The 15,583-nt window shown below is 42.6% G+C and overlaps 1 protein-coding gene across 3 annotated transcripts in view; it reads right to left on the bottom strand.

The window, feature by feature from the left end:
- Positions 1-15,583, bottom strand: part of LOC144508546 (zinc finger protein 704-like) — a 112,172-nt gene that overhangs the window by 34,832 nt on the left and 61,757 nt on the right. The window lies entirely within an intron of this gene.

Genomic DNA, 15,583 nt, shown 5'->3' with positions numbered 1-15,583 from the left:
CCACTTTTGGAGATTTTAAATATTAAATTACAACATTAAAAAAAAGAAAAAGGTAAACATCCAAAATTACATTTACACAGTTAAAATTAGTCTTACAAATGTTTCCCCAAAGGATTTCTACTTTGATTCGCCAATAAACTTAATTATCTATAGGCAACAAGTCCCTGTGAATAAATCCGGTAATATTACAAAGCGACCATTGTTGCCATAGGGGAAGTATTTCCCAGGACTTCCTAGTTTCCTCTTACTCGACTGTGGAAATCCAAGGCTTTAAACAAACCCTGAATTCTAGGACAAACAGATGCTTCTCTGGAGTTTCTGGAGACAGACCACTTTGGTTCTTTCACAGTTCTTCAGCACAACACACTGCTCAGGCTCTCAAATGAACATTCCTCTCGCACGGCTTTCCATCTTTCCTTAAATATGTTTTTTCTCTTTCATCTTCAAACCTATTCTTCGTATTATGTTTTGGAAGTGACCTTTCCCAGAATATAAAAATCCTTTATGTTTTCCCATTGGCCACTACTTTAGGGTAAAATAAACTTAATAACTTTGCTTCATTCATTTGTGATCTTTGCCAGTTATAAATCTCCTTTATTTTCTCTTTTGAATTTCAACAGCTAAAATCCAAATCCTCACTTATCTCTTAATCCAAATTTTTACCTGGGATGTATTGACCTGTAATCCATTTTAGCTTGGTCATTGCCACTTCAAATGCCTGGTTTTAAACCTAGCCCTTTTGATGACTTAAAGCTTGCAGCCACACAATGCGCACACACGCACATCCCACAAACCTGCTTCGCAGTATACTACAGTAATATTGGAAAAAAAGGTATTTTCTTAACAGAAGTGTGTGCAAAATATATTATCACTCATAATTCATACTGTTTTCTGGTCTAAGAGGTCACATTTGCACCAATAGATGAATATACAATGGTGCTAATGCAAGCCTCGGGGGAAATCATGAATTACAGGTGTTTAACCAGAGCAAACATTTCTCAACTCTTGGGCTACAATCTAGAGTAGGTCTCAGTTTGGCAAATTGAGATTTAGCTGCTCTGCTTTTTATGTTGTAATTATACATTTAAAACAGGTACAATTACACCTCACATTACATAGATATAGCACAAGCCAATCATTTCCTCTTGGGGAATAAATGTAAATTTAAACAGCAGGAATGGTGAGGGTTAATAGTCAACAATATTAACACTCATTATGCAATAGAAACATAGAAAATGGAAGCAGGAGTAGGCCATTCAGCCCTTTGAATCTACTCTGCCATTCATTATGATCATGGTTGATCATCCAAATCAATAGCCTGATCCTGCCTCCCCCTTCCCCCACCCCAATATACTTTGATTCCCTTCATCCCAACAGCTATATCTAACTCCTTCTTGAAAACATACAATGTTTTGGCCTCAACTGCTTTCTGTGGTAGCAAATTCCACAGGCTTATCACTCTCTGGGTGAAGAAATTTCTCATCTCAATCCTAAAAGGCTTACTCTGTACCCTCAGACTATGACCCCTGGTTCTGGACACCCCCACGACCCCTGGTTCTGGACACCCCCACCAATGGGCACTTCTGCCCTGCATCTACCCTGTCTAATCCGGTTAGGATTTTATAGGTTTCTATGAGATCCCCCTTCATTCTTCTGAACTTCAGCTAATATAATCCTAACCGACTCAATCCCTCCTCAAACGTCAATCCTGCCATCCAGGAATTAGCCTGGTAAGCCTTCTCTGCACTCCCTCTAGCGCAAGGACATCCTTTCTCCGATAAAGAGACCGATACTGCATACAATATTCCAGGTGTGGCCTCACAAAGGCCCTGCATAATTGCAGCAAGACATCCCTGCTCCTGTACTCAAATCCTCTCACTATGAAGGCCTACATACTGTTTGCCTTCTTTACCGCCTGCTGCACCTGCATGCTTACCTTCAATGACTGGTGTATGAAGACACCCTGATCTCGTTGCACAGCACATTCCCCTCTCTTAATTTATAGCCATTCAGATAATAATGTTTTCCTGATTTTGCGACCAAAATGGATAACCTCACATTTATCCACATTATACTGCATCTGTCATTATTCGCCCACTCACACAGCTTGTCCAAATCACAATGAAGCATCTCTGCATCCTCCTCATAGCTCACCCTCCCACTCAGCTTTGCAGGGATTAGATTATTAAAACCAGATTAAATTTTATACATGTAGGAGCAAAAAGGGTGGCAATAAGAAAACAGGCAACATTTTAGCAGATTGTTTCTAACACGAGAATTTTTATCTTCAGATTAAGGGGTGTTGACTGGCTGAAAGAAGATGATCTTGAGAGACTCAATTTTTAGGCTAGGTTTTTGCAAACATTGCCCTGACCCAGATCTCCCACATTAAATGACAGGTCTGGGAAAGCATAGGAAGAAAGGCATCAAAGTGTTTAAAGGGGCTTTAAAAAAAAAGGTTATATTGGCTACATTTTACATTAGTTAGAAAGGTCGCAAAATACTAATAGGAATGAGAGCAACAGAAGAGAGAAAACAGAAGAGACAGCAGGCAAGGATATCGTTTGCTTTTTCAATTTAAGGACATTTAACAATGCTACATTAATGTTTAGTTTGTAGTATAGAATTATTACTGTAATAAAAGTTATTGACATTTGAATGGCTCTTTGACTTTCAAATAATTTTATTACTATTAAGATCAAGCTGTTTGAACAGATACTTAAAATATAGTTGTGTCAGGAAAGATCAGAAAAGTTCCCAAAGCCTGCCAATAATGAGGGCTAAACAATTCTTCACCATTTGCTGGAATGTTTAATTTGCATACCAAGCAAAACAACTCAACCAAGTTGAAGAGAACACCACAAGTTGCTGGATGACTTCCCAAAACATAGTTATATCAGATAAACCCCACATGGATTCAAACAACACCGATTTTTCCCATTCAGTGAGAACACTTTCATCTGAAGATTAATGCCACTCTTTACAACTATAATAATATATTTCTGGGCTATACAGTGAATCCCTACAGTGCAGAAGCAGGCCATTCGGCCCATCGAGTCTGCACCGACCACAATCCCACTTATGCCCCATTCTTCTTGCCTTGTTCAATTTGGAAACCCAGGAATTGATGGTTAAAGAAAGAAAGAATCCATGGTTAAAATGCACCTCCATTGCCTTTTAACATACCTTAACAGCAGACCTACCTGTTCCACAGGGGTTTCCCTTATGTTGCAGAAGCGCACTGCATTTCCCTGTACATGTGCTTCACACGGTTCAACATACAAATTCTTAAATTGCACTTGCCCACAAGTTCAGCAGCATTGCAAAGTGATTCTCACTTTTCACAAACCAAACTTCTGCAGTGAAAATCCAGACTCAAAGTCCACTCCAACTATAGAGCATAGTGGACATGCTTCACAGTGGGTTGTGGACTCTGGTTTAGCTTGCATTTAAAATATGCAGTTCCTAAGATGTCTAGCTGGAGATGAACTCTGTGGGCCATTACATTTTTAAAGACCTGGGGGCCGGGATAGTTTTAACCTGTTACAGTGGGCAGACGCAAATCCTTGCAGCAGTTTGACGAGGAATCCTGCAGGCGGAAACCTGCCACTTTCTGCATTTAACATGAGCATGCCCTGTATCATGAGGGAAACCCCCGTGGAACAGGCAGCTCTGCTGTTGAATTTATGTTAAAAGGCAACGGAGGTGCACTTTAACCGTCAATGCATGGGTTCCTAGGTTTCCTGGAACTTACCAAGTTGAACAAGGCAAGATGATATTGGGACTTGGCAGACATGAGCAACTGTCAGGCTTCCAAGTACTGAAATACGACAGCCGTTTCTTTGCCCAAGCGGAAGGGTTTTGGCTCAAAGGGCATTTTTATTGCTGTAGGGGCAATTTCCAAGAATTTGGAGGCCATTCCTGCAACCTTGGGAGTTCTTATTTCCTCCAAGCTGCATTTAGCCTTCTTGCCATAGAAGCAGAAGTAGACCATTCAGCCCATCGAGCCTGCTCCACCATTCAATATGATCATGGCTGATCTCCAATTCAATGCCTCTCTTCCACACTATCCCCATATCCCTTTATGTCATTAGTATTTATAAATACGTCAATGTTTGTTTTAAACACACTCAATGACTGAGCCTCCACAGCCTTCTGGATAACAGAATTCCAAAGATTTACAACCCACTTACTTAAAAAAAAACTCCTCGGTCCGAAGTGGTTTCCCCCTTACTTTGAAAACGTGCCCTCTGGTTCTAGACTCCCCAACCAAGGAAAACATCTTACCTGCATCCACCCTGTCTAACCTTTTAAGTATTTTGTAGGTTTCAATGAGATTATCTCTTATTCTTCAAAACTCCAGAGAATAGAGGCCCAGTTTCTCTCGCAAATTTGTTTGCAACTCATTTACACAGCTCTACTTTGAACATCTGACAAGGAACAAGAGGAGTAATACTTGAATTAACGTTTATGTCACACAAACGCCAAGCAATGATCTTCTCCAACAAGGGAGAATCTAATCATTTCCACTTTACTTTCAATGGCAATACCATTGCTGAATCTGCCATCAACATCTTGAGGGTCAACAGTGACCAGAAACCTGACCAAACCCTATAAGTAATGTGACTAGAAGAGCTGGTAAAATCTGGGCGCTGCAGAGAGTAGATCACCTCCTGACTCCCCAAAGCCTGGGGAGACCCAAGTCAGAAGTGCGATGGAATGTCCTCCACTTGCCTGGGAGTACTGCTCCAATAAACCTCAAGAAGCTTGACACCATCCAGGAACAAGCAGTCCATCTGATGAGCACACCATCCACCACCTTAAACATTCACTCCTTCCACCACTGGGTACAGCAGCAGTAGTGTGCATCATCGAGAAGATGCTCTGTAGCAACTCACCATGATTCCTTTGCCAACACCTTCCAAATCCATGACCTCCACTACCAAAAATAACAAGGGCAGCAGATGCTTAGGAACACCATAATCTGCGAGTTCCTCTCCAAGTCATGCACCATCCTGATTGAGACTTAGCTCACCATTCCTTCATTATTGTTGACTCAATATTCCGGAACTCCTTCCCTTGTAGCACTGTGGCTGTGCCTACATTGCAGTGCTTCAAGGTGGCAGCTGAGAACCACTTTCTCAAGGGAAAATAGGGATGGGGAATGCATGCTGGTTGTTCCAGCAATGCTCACATCCCAAACAGTAACAAAACAGCAGCAACCTTCTCCTCAACCAGCTGCTGCTCCACAGGACAGAGGTGATGGGCACAGAGCTCCAACTCACAGCACGTGAAAGCAATAACAGGATCTACAGACAGAGGAGTCTTTTCTGGATGTGACTGAACATCAGTTACTCAGGAGGTTCAAATTTTCATACCAGGTTGTTGCTGACATTTGTAGCCTCCTGCATCCTTCCAAGTGTACCAAGTGGGCAAGAATTACCAGTGGCACACAAGGTCAACACAGTTCTGAATTTATTTGCCTTCAGTTCCTTCCAGGGAAATGATGGGAACATCTGTGCAATCTTACAATAAGCTAGGCACAAGTGCATCTCCCAGGTGGTCAATGCCACATCTGCCAGGGCCAGCACCTACATCCATTTCACTGCTGGTGAGGCCAGTCGGAATGAGCAGTCCCTCAGATTCAAAGCTCTGGCTGGTTGTCCACAGGGACAGGGAGCCACAGAGTGCACACATGGCAACCAAGGCACCTTCAGATCAAACAGCAGTATTCACCAAGGCAAAGGGATTCCACTCCATCAATGTTCAGCTGGCATGCAATTACTGAAATATACTACGTCTATGCAAAATACCCAGGAAGTTGCCTTCACTCGGCACCAGTCAAGACTCCCAAAGACTGCAAGCAGAATTGGTGACAACTACCAATGATTCCTAGTAAGCCTAGTGATTACTTTTATGCTCAGGTGACTTCAGTTGTACCTTTTCTGGGAACCATTGGCAATTGTCTCTGACGTTGCTTGCAATGTGAGTAACCGTGGGAAACATTGATGATGTAATTCAGATGCGTGAACAAGGCTGGTGGAGTGCTGCAGCATACAGCAGTAAGACTGCCCAGAATGATAGTGGTGAGCTGTCCCTTACACAACATGAAGCATCAGAGAAGACTGGAGCTGCAGGAGGAGGAAGGTGATGAGTGCTCTGTATCTTCGGAGAACAGGATCAAGATGAAGGGCCTGGTGTGGCAAGAGGGCCTGCAGCCACTCACAGGTGCCAGGGATGCCAGCATGGACCCATCCAGTTAATCTGAGGCAGTGCTTGCCATCAAGTACACCAAATGCTGAACCTATTGTGCTCATTACCCAACCACCAGCACAAGGCAGTTCCACAGTCGACAATCTCACTGACACCCCTTGCTCATCTCCTACTGTTATACCATTTTCCTCAAGGCTAAAGGTCATTTGTTAAGTGACAATGGGGAGGATGGAACAATGGCACCTTAAAATAAAGATGATGATTCATAAACATTGAACATAAAAGGGAGAATTCAACGCAACATTAAACAGATGACCATTGTGCACCTACAAGTACCACTGTCTCCGGCAGTGCTAATTAGTAAGCAACTCGTGCTCCTCTCAGATTGCCAAGATGCTGATTTCCCCGGGGTTTGGAAGCTTGAGTGCTCTGTCAAATACCACTCTGAACCAGAACTTGTGCAGGGACAGGCTCAGTCAATAGGACAAGAAACAGCATGTAGGTTCTTGGGGGTTTGGCAGGGGCAAACTGGGGCCATGCCGCCCTTCTCTTTCTTCCCCCTCATAGGACATGCACACTCCCCTGCTAGCCAAGAGCTGGACAGCACTTTGTCACATTTCAGTGAGATGCAAAAGAGCCAAGACAAGGCTTTCCTCCATCCTATCCAAAGTGGCAAACTGAGCGCATAGGTTGTTGGTGAGTTGCCTGCCATGTCTAATGCCATGCAGGTGGCCATTCTTTTCATGGAGGTAGGCATAATTTCAACAGCCCATTGATCATGGCACTAATGGAGGAGATGGACTCTTCCAATCTCTCTCCATTCACGCAATGTATCTAGAAATGCTGACCGAGCCTCACACATTTTCTGCGGCTAGTCAGAATTGTCTTCTTAGTCAATGACCTTTCCCACAAACCTCAAACTGTGACCAGATAAGCAGAACTTGCAAGATCCTTCAACAACAGATAGGAACTCACCTTTGCTGTTACCGGTTCAAACACCCTATTCTGTTCACTTGTGATGTGTGCCTCACCACAAGACACCCACTAAAGTGAGCCGAATTGGCGCATAATATGCACAAGTTGTGGGACAGGTGTGCAATCTCCTACTCTTCACCCTCCTTCAGCACCAGCTCCTCAAGCATGCTCGCAAGGTTTTTGAGATGAAAGACAGAAATTAGAACTGTCAAACTACGAGGATTCTCAGTCATCATTGGGCAGATCATCATTTTCATTACTTTCTGACATCAAGCCAACATAAGAGAGTGCTGTATGCCATATGACTGGATGATATCCAATTCTCATCCCCAGGTCATCTCTCCACCGTGCCAAGTCTCTGCTATTCTCCAGTCTGTCCTCCTAGGCAGCAGTCATAGTCACAATGATTGGAGGGCCATCCCTGGTTCTCTGCCTCACCTGGCTCTTGCACCCTCTTCACCTGCAAGGAGAGAAAGAGTGACGAGTGATGAGAAACATGGAGAGAAAGGAAAGACAACAGGGTCAGTGTGAGGGATGGGCACGATTTGTCTAGAAGATGAGTGAGTGTCAGTGTTGGCTGGTCAGATGGAGACATGAGGAGTTGCCCTGAAAGAAAGGAATGGGTGCGTCTGTGATGTTTGTTGGTCTGAGGAACGCCGTGCTGAGGGAAGTGTGTGGGGGCTTGCACTTGAATGTGACGAACCACTCACCATTCCTGCCTTGATGAGACCATTAAGCCTCTTGCGATACTGTATCTAGGAGGGAGAAACCACGCTCCAGATGCTTACCTCCTCAAACACTTCCAACCACACCAGCTTGGTTTGAGTCAGGTTACTTCATCCCTTCCAATGGTAACAGAGAACCATGGAGCAGCCTATCCTTGTTGACATCCCATCTTTGAAGAAGCTTGCTCTCTCTCGATAGTTGTAGAATGCTTCCAACCTGACTTGCATAGTATTCATCCAAATAGTGAAGCTTCGACCATCAGGTGTGGGTCATTGTCATTCCTGCCTGCTTTAAATGGTTGGAAAATTCAGGCGTGGGATGCTAACGTCGTGGATCATTTAAAGCATAATTGACGAGCCCAATGCTTAAACCTCCAGATTCTTGGTGCACTGCCAGGCTCCCACACTGCAAGACTGCTGAAACCCATACACTTTTAAAAAGTGCTGCATTATGTACAGTGAGGCAAACACTTCGGGAGAATGTTCTAACACTGGCAGCTCTGCTGATAACTTTAATTCATGTAACGTCTTTAACACAGTTAATAGTCTCAAGATGCTTAACATGACAAGGGTGTGGGCGGTGCTGGTTGGTCAGCGCAATTACTTGTTGGGCAGCTATTCAAACACTCCTTCCCTCAGCTCAGAACTCAGGCTACTGCAGTATCACCACAACCCTAACGCTGACACTTGGAAGTTGAGGGAGGATTAAAAAGATAGTTAAATTACAGAGGCTTGTGTGGATCACCACCGACATGTATTAATTATTGAGAAGTGCAATGATTAGCATGCTGTAACTCTATTACAATTAGAAGAGTAAAATCTTGGGAGTTTCTGGCCACGCTCGCCCTAAAACCGGAAAATCCTGCCCGCAGTAAGCTGCCCCCCACCTCTCCCCACCCCCAGTTTGAGCTGATGACCCACATCTGGCAGGTGAAACTTCACTACATGAATGAAGCAGAGATGCTGGCTTTGGACTTGGGAGGACAAGATGAGAGATCACATGACACCAGGCGAGAGTCCAACAGGTTTATTTGAAATCACAAGCTTTTGGAGCGCTGCTTCTTCGTCAGACTTCACCTGACAAAGGAGCAGCGCTTCAAAAGCTTGTGATTTCAAATAAACCTGCTGGACTATATCCTGGTGTTGTGTGACCTCTCATCTTACATGAATGAACACTACAACCATCAAAAGAGAGTTAGCTACTTTAAAGATGGAGTGCCAATATGGATAGGCTGTTCCATGCTTCTCAGATGTTGCCATTGATAGGAATGAAGTAGCTCAACTTGACTGCAGCTAAAAATGAACAGTTAATCATCACTCAATTTGTTGTGGAACCATATTATTTCTATTGTAATGCTAGCCATTAGAAACCATGTGCTAGAAAACAGTCACATCTTGAGTATTTGGCATGATCACAAATCTCATTCTTGAACTCTGATGTAAGCAAGTGATTCAAACTGGGATTAAATAGTTAAGTTACCAGGTTGCATAAATCTAGCTTGGTTCTCCCAAGTTTTGACGTTCAAGGGGTTATCTAATCAAGGTCAAAAGGTGTGTAAATTGGGAGTGGAAGTACAGTTCAGTCATGATCTAATTGTGTTGGTAAGATCAAGCTTGAGGCACTGAATGACCATCATTTGTTGCTATGTGTTGGATGCTTACCAAAACTATCTGAAAACACGTGTGGGATTGGACTTGGAGGTAACTAACTAAAAATATAACTTAAAAAGCCATTAATTAATAAGAAGTTGGAAATAGCAAGGGATAATTTAGAGGATTTCATTCATCATTGAAATGCCAATGCAATGTCATGGAGACAAAAATGATAAATTACTGCAGCAAATAAAAAACTTACAGCTCCAGGCGGCAGATTTCCAATGTCTGTGCTGGAGCCAAAGCCTTGTCCACCAGCTGCACTCAATGAAAATCACAAGTATGGCATTCATGATTTCACTTGGCATTGCCAGTGCGGGGAGGGGGCAATGCATGTGGTGCTGCCACCAATGTACAATAAAGAAATTCTCATTGTGTGCACACACAATAACCTCTTCAGCACTTCTTAAACTGTAGTCTGAATCTGTAAACTTTCAACAGGAGTCCTTGCAATGCTGCTGAGCTACATTCTTTGATTACGCTTCTTGGCTAGAATGGAAAACAAACCTCTTGATCGCCTCCCCAATAGAAAAACGATTTTCATCTGGAACTACACCCTAGGCTCCCATCACCATTCCTCATCCCACCACCCCCTCACCACTGCCCCCCCCCCCACCTCCCCTTCTAATCACACATCTCATAAAATGCAATGAAACGTCTGTTCTATTTTTGAACATGGCAAAAACTAACGGTAGTCAAAAGCTTCTGATGAAGTCCATCCTTTCAAGAAAGGAAAACATGCCCCATGATTTAAGGTGAAAAAAAAAGGGATTGGGAGGAAAATAAACTGCTGCCATAGCTTCTGGAAACTCTGGATATACACATGTCCTAGATGGCTACAAGACCAGAGCAGATACCTATTTATGAAGTTGAAATATAAAAATCGATAGCAGCTCACTTGCTATCAGGATACCAAGTGGATCACTACAGGTGGTGAATTTTTCCATCAGATATACTGGGAGTTGAGTGGTTGAAGTTGGAAGGTACTATGGCATTAGCAATAAGGAGTTCAGACAAAGCATTGGCACCAAAGCAGCTCAAGTATTTATTGGTACTTCCCACAGTAATTGCTATTTTTTTGTCTCTCTCTCTCAGCATCAAATCTAGCTGGCAGTGCTCCATAGCAATATATTCAGCAGATATTATGCAAAGAAAAGAACGCAGGAGGTGGCTACACTGTGGAGGAAAATGCACAAGAAAAATGTACAATATATTTGCTGATTTTGCCAAAATTCTCCAATGACAAAGAAGAAGCATTTAAAAAAAGTGTTAGGATGCTTTATATGTTGGTCTATGGTCAGTTTAAAAAAAAAGATGTACTCCTAAATTTTAGGAGCCAGTTCAGCCAACATCAAGTACTATTTACAGCACCAATACATCTAAAGGAACAGCCATCATCTCTTAAGATGGCTCACTACTCCTCTGGTTGAAATAGTAGCAGTCCTTTTCCAATACTACCCATTGGATTATGCAGTGTGATTAACAGAAGCAGTGGAATAGTTTGTTGGGCAGTGTAAAACAGAAGTGTCCAAATTGCAGACTAAGGTCCAGCAAACTAGATCTCCAAAGCTTAGACAACTCAGTCCTATTTGTGCTAATATTTCTTAACTACTGATTTTTGTCAGTTTGGACATTCAGCTTTGGAAATGGTGCCCTTGCCATTGTTACCCGATTACGAAGTCCTAACTCAGACCAAAATGTGTTACAACATCTTGCAAGTTGATAGCAACACTGATTTATATTTATACAGTTGACTTCCTGAGATATGTAGTTGTACAACCACAAAGACAAAAAGCTTGGATGACCTGGTGTCGGGGAGAAGTACAACTCTTCAGGCAGAGTGACACAGTGGTTAGCTGCCTCAGGGACCTGGGTTCAAATCTAGCCTTGGGTGACCGTGTGGAGTTTGCAGGTTCTCCCCATGTCTGCATGGGTTTCATCCAGGTGCTCCAGTTTCCTCCCAAAGACCAACAATGTTCAGTTTAGGTGGATTGGCCATGATAAATTGCCCCTTAGTGTCCCTTGATGTGTAGGTTAGGGGGATTAGCAGGGTAAATGCATGGGGTTACTGGGAGGGGGTGGGCCTCGCTAAGGTGCTCTGTTGGAGTGTCAGTGCAGACTTGATGGCCGAATTGCTTCCTTCTGCAGTGTATGGATTCTATGATTCATGAATCAGCATGAGAATGGATGAGAGAGTGACTTAAGTGATATTGGTGCAGGGGGAATTTAATTTAAAGTTAAATGAACAATAGCACATTATTTTCAATTGTGCAATCCAGTTTGGCCAGTAATCTGTCACATATACTTGCATTATTACACATCAAGAAATTACTACACATCAAGAAATTACTACACATCAAGAAATGTAATTAGACAGGGTTCATTCAGCAAGTACCTTTCATACTTGGTGAAATCCATCTCCCATGTCTCCACTATCATTGTGATCTTCCATTGCTCAAATAAATCTGATCTGCAAAACTATCAAAAACTCCTTCCAATCACACAGATAAAACATGCAGTATCACCACGATCCTAACGCTGAGAGTTAGAAGTTGAGGGAGTTTTGTTGAGTCATCAAGTACAATAACAACCGTGTGTTAATGAGCCAAGAGAAGATTTCAATCCTTGCTGAGAAGCCTGTCTAAATTAGAATATGGTTTCAAAATTTATATTTTGAAAACTTCACAACAAAACCATGAGTTGTATTGCATCATTCTATCCAAGTCTTTCTCTCTGTAGCAACAGAAACAATGAAAGTGCCAGGGTATGAGGTGGAAGAAAAAGGGTTCATTTGCACAAATTTCATGTCAACTTTTTCTGTTGTAAATTCCCCTTTCATGTTGACAATGCAAACTACTTATGTAGACATGTCATATACACAGTCACATCCTCATGCTGTTCAAGTCTCCAGTACACTGCCTTTCGACATCGTCTACATTTATTTTCAGATTCCCCAGATCAGTATTTTTGATTTCATTCTTCTCTGCAGATTCCTTATATATTTTTTCAGCCATGTTCCAGACAGAACTAGGAAATTCTTCAGAATCCGTTTTAGTTTCAGGAAAGAAATCCTGGTTCCCCAAGATCCCCAGCCTGAGCTACAGAGAAATTAACCAATTCCCCAACAACAACAACTTGCACTTATATTGTAAAATGTCCGATGGTGCACAAGTTGCATTGAATCAAAGGAAGAAGCTTTAGGGCAGGAGACCAAAAAGCTTGGTGAAAGAGGTTTTGTACTTTTTAAGATTGCCGTATTTTACTATTTTATCATGATGTATTTTAAAAGTGTACAAAATATGTGACACACACACACACACACAAACTAAACTATCAATTGATTTGTAGCTAAAATTAGTCTATGGACAAGCCAGATGACAAAAAGTTTAAAATCCACAGGATATCCCCCATACGCTCTGTGCAGCGTAACCAGCGCAAACTGGTTCTGACTGTAAACCAAGCCAAATAGCCGAAAGTCTTGGCAGGATGCTGACCACAGCATTTCAAAATGCCAAAAAAAACATTTTCTAGGTCAATCAATTGATCTACTGGCCAAAGGGGAGTTCAAAGAATTATGGAATATTACCAAAGAAACAGCTTTTTCCCCCCCCCCCCTCTCCAAGCTCCAACAAAGCAGCATTAAAAGTATAACGCAAGTATTAAAAGTAAAGTTTTAATCTCTTGACAACATCTCCCCACCAGGCGCAAGAGCAGTTTTAACAACCTCCCACATTAGCTCCTCCCAGCCAATGTTGACTGGCTGCAATTTAAAACAAACAAGGTCACAGTATTGACAGCCACTGCCTGAGAGAGAGAGAGGAAAAACAGGCTGGTTGTATGGAACTGTTTCTATTGGTTGGCTTGCAGTCAAAGTAAAGCTTTAAGAGAAGTATAAAAAGCAAACAGTTGGCAGCGACCAAACTCCTGCAGCTCACTTGCTTAAAAGCAACTTTTCTGTTGCTTTAGACATTGCAGCTGCAAAAGTGCAGTTTAAAAATTCATTGTGCACCGTATTAACGATGCACAAATCACACATAATATCATTGCCACAATAATCAAGAGTTCTCGATGGATTACCATCAATTGCAAGTATTTTATCTTTTGCTCAGAGCTGTGTCTCGACCTGTTCTGCAGTATGTTGCTACAAAACGATTAACTCCTTCAGTACTGGAACTCCAATTCATCTCAATACAACAGCCACCATCTCTTTGTGACCTGCGATGATCAAGGCCTTTCCCCAGTGTGAACTGCACAGTATAATTGTAATTGACCAAACCAGTAAGGCACAGTTCGAATCTAATCATTTTAAAGACAGTAGGCATGGCTGTAACTGGGTTTTATTTCTGACTTCATGTACATACTACAGTTAAAAAAGCTTCATTTGACATTATACTATTGTGTAACATTGGGGAACTGCAATAGAATCAGAAGGAACCATTTGATCCATCACACCCGCTCTTTGAAAAAGCTATCTGATTAGTCCCACTCCCCGCAAATTTTTCCTTTACAAGTATACAGATCCAATTCTCTTTTGAAAGTTACTATTGAATCTACTTCCACCGCCCTTTCACGAAGTGCATTCCTGATCATAATTATTGACGGTCTGATAAAAGTAGTTAATTTCCCATTTTATTTGTCAATTATTGTAAACCTGTTTCCCTCTGGTTATCAAACCTACCTGTGGAAACTGTTTCTCATGTACTTTTTTAAAAAAAACCCATTAACCTTAACCTTCCCTACTCCAAGAATCCCAGCATCTCCAGTCTCAACACAACTGCATGCCTGCTCCCACTACCATTCCAGTAAATGAATCACTTCTTCACTCTCTCAAAGACATTGGGGGAGGGGGGGGGGGGGGTGATCTTATCAGCTCGTCACGCTGGTCGATCGGCGTGGCGAGCCAGTAAGATGGGGCGAGGGACAAACGGTTTTTCACCTCTCGCGATGCTATCAGCCTGTTGTGCCGGCGAAATCAGCCTCGCACCCAGGTATTCATTAGCTTATTTTAATATAATTAGCAAGCCCCGGATGCAATTGTCCAGGCTCACTTGCCTTAATGATCATGCCGTTCTAGGTCCACACTGGAGAGGATCCATGTATGTTCCCTACCAATGGGGACCTGACGTGATGGCCTCGCTGGGGGGGATTGGAGGCCATTGAGACTCCCCAGGTGGTTGAGGGCAGAGGGCAGCGACTGGCCGATGGGTGGGCGAGAAATTGGCCAGGGCGGTGATAGGGTGTGGGGATACAGCTCAGCAGCTGGCTTCCCAGTGTTAACAGGCTCTGCCCACTCCCCTACTGGCGAGAATCACATTTGGGATCTTTTTTTCCTAAGTGCCATAAGATAGTGGCCGGAATTTTACTGCCCCACCCACCATGGGAATCAGAGTAGGGAGGGGGCGGACAATGGGAAGATCAGTTGAACTCGGGCAGAAATTTACAGTTCCGGGACGAGCAAAGCCATAAAATCCTGCCCATAGTTTGGGAGCTCATCCAAAAAACAAAATGGGTGTGATTCTCTCCAGTTCTCACACTTGTTCAGCATTTAGAATTTTTTTGGTAAGATCACCCTTCCTTACATGATTCCTAAAATGTACTGTTCAAAATTGAACATAATGCTGCAGCTGACACCAAACCCTAGGTCTCTGTTTCTACACCCCCTTTCAATTGTGGCATTTCCTCATTCTTCTCTGCAATCCGTCTGTGCCAATTTTGCTATTACTTTTCCTGTAGATAAATATGAACGTGCACATGGAAGTCAGTTAATTCAGTCAATTAACGTATAGAAAAACTCAATGCCCCAATTTCTGTATCCAAATTCTTGCCGATCACCACCCATGTGATCACAGTATCTGGAGCAGGAATTCATAAAAATCTATCTTCACATGTCCAAATATACTTAACCATGATTTTTGCAAACTAAAGTTTCTAATCCAGTGGCACAGGCCTATAGTAAAGGCAAAATCCCAACCATTTTGTGAAACACATTTAATAAGAGGACCGCCATGGCTTTGCTT

Source organism: Mustelus asterias, chromosome 20 (genome assembly GCF_964213995.1).
Source record: "Mustelus asterias chromosome 20, sMusAst1.hap1.1, whole genome shotgun sequence".
In the NCBI taxonomy this organism is placed as follows: Eukaryota; Metazoa; Chordata; class Chondrichthyes; order Carcharhiniformes; family Triakidae; genus Mustelus; species Mustelus asterias.
The sequence above is the reverse complement of the archived record's forward strand: the minus strand, read 5'-3'. Positions and strand labels throughout refer to the sequence as shown.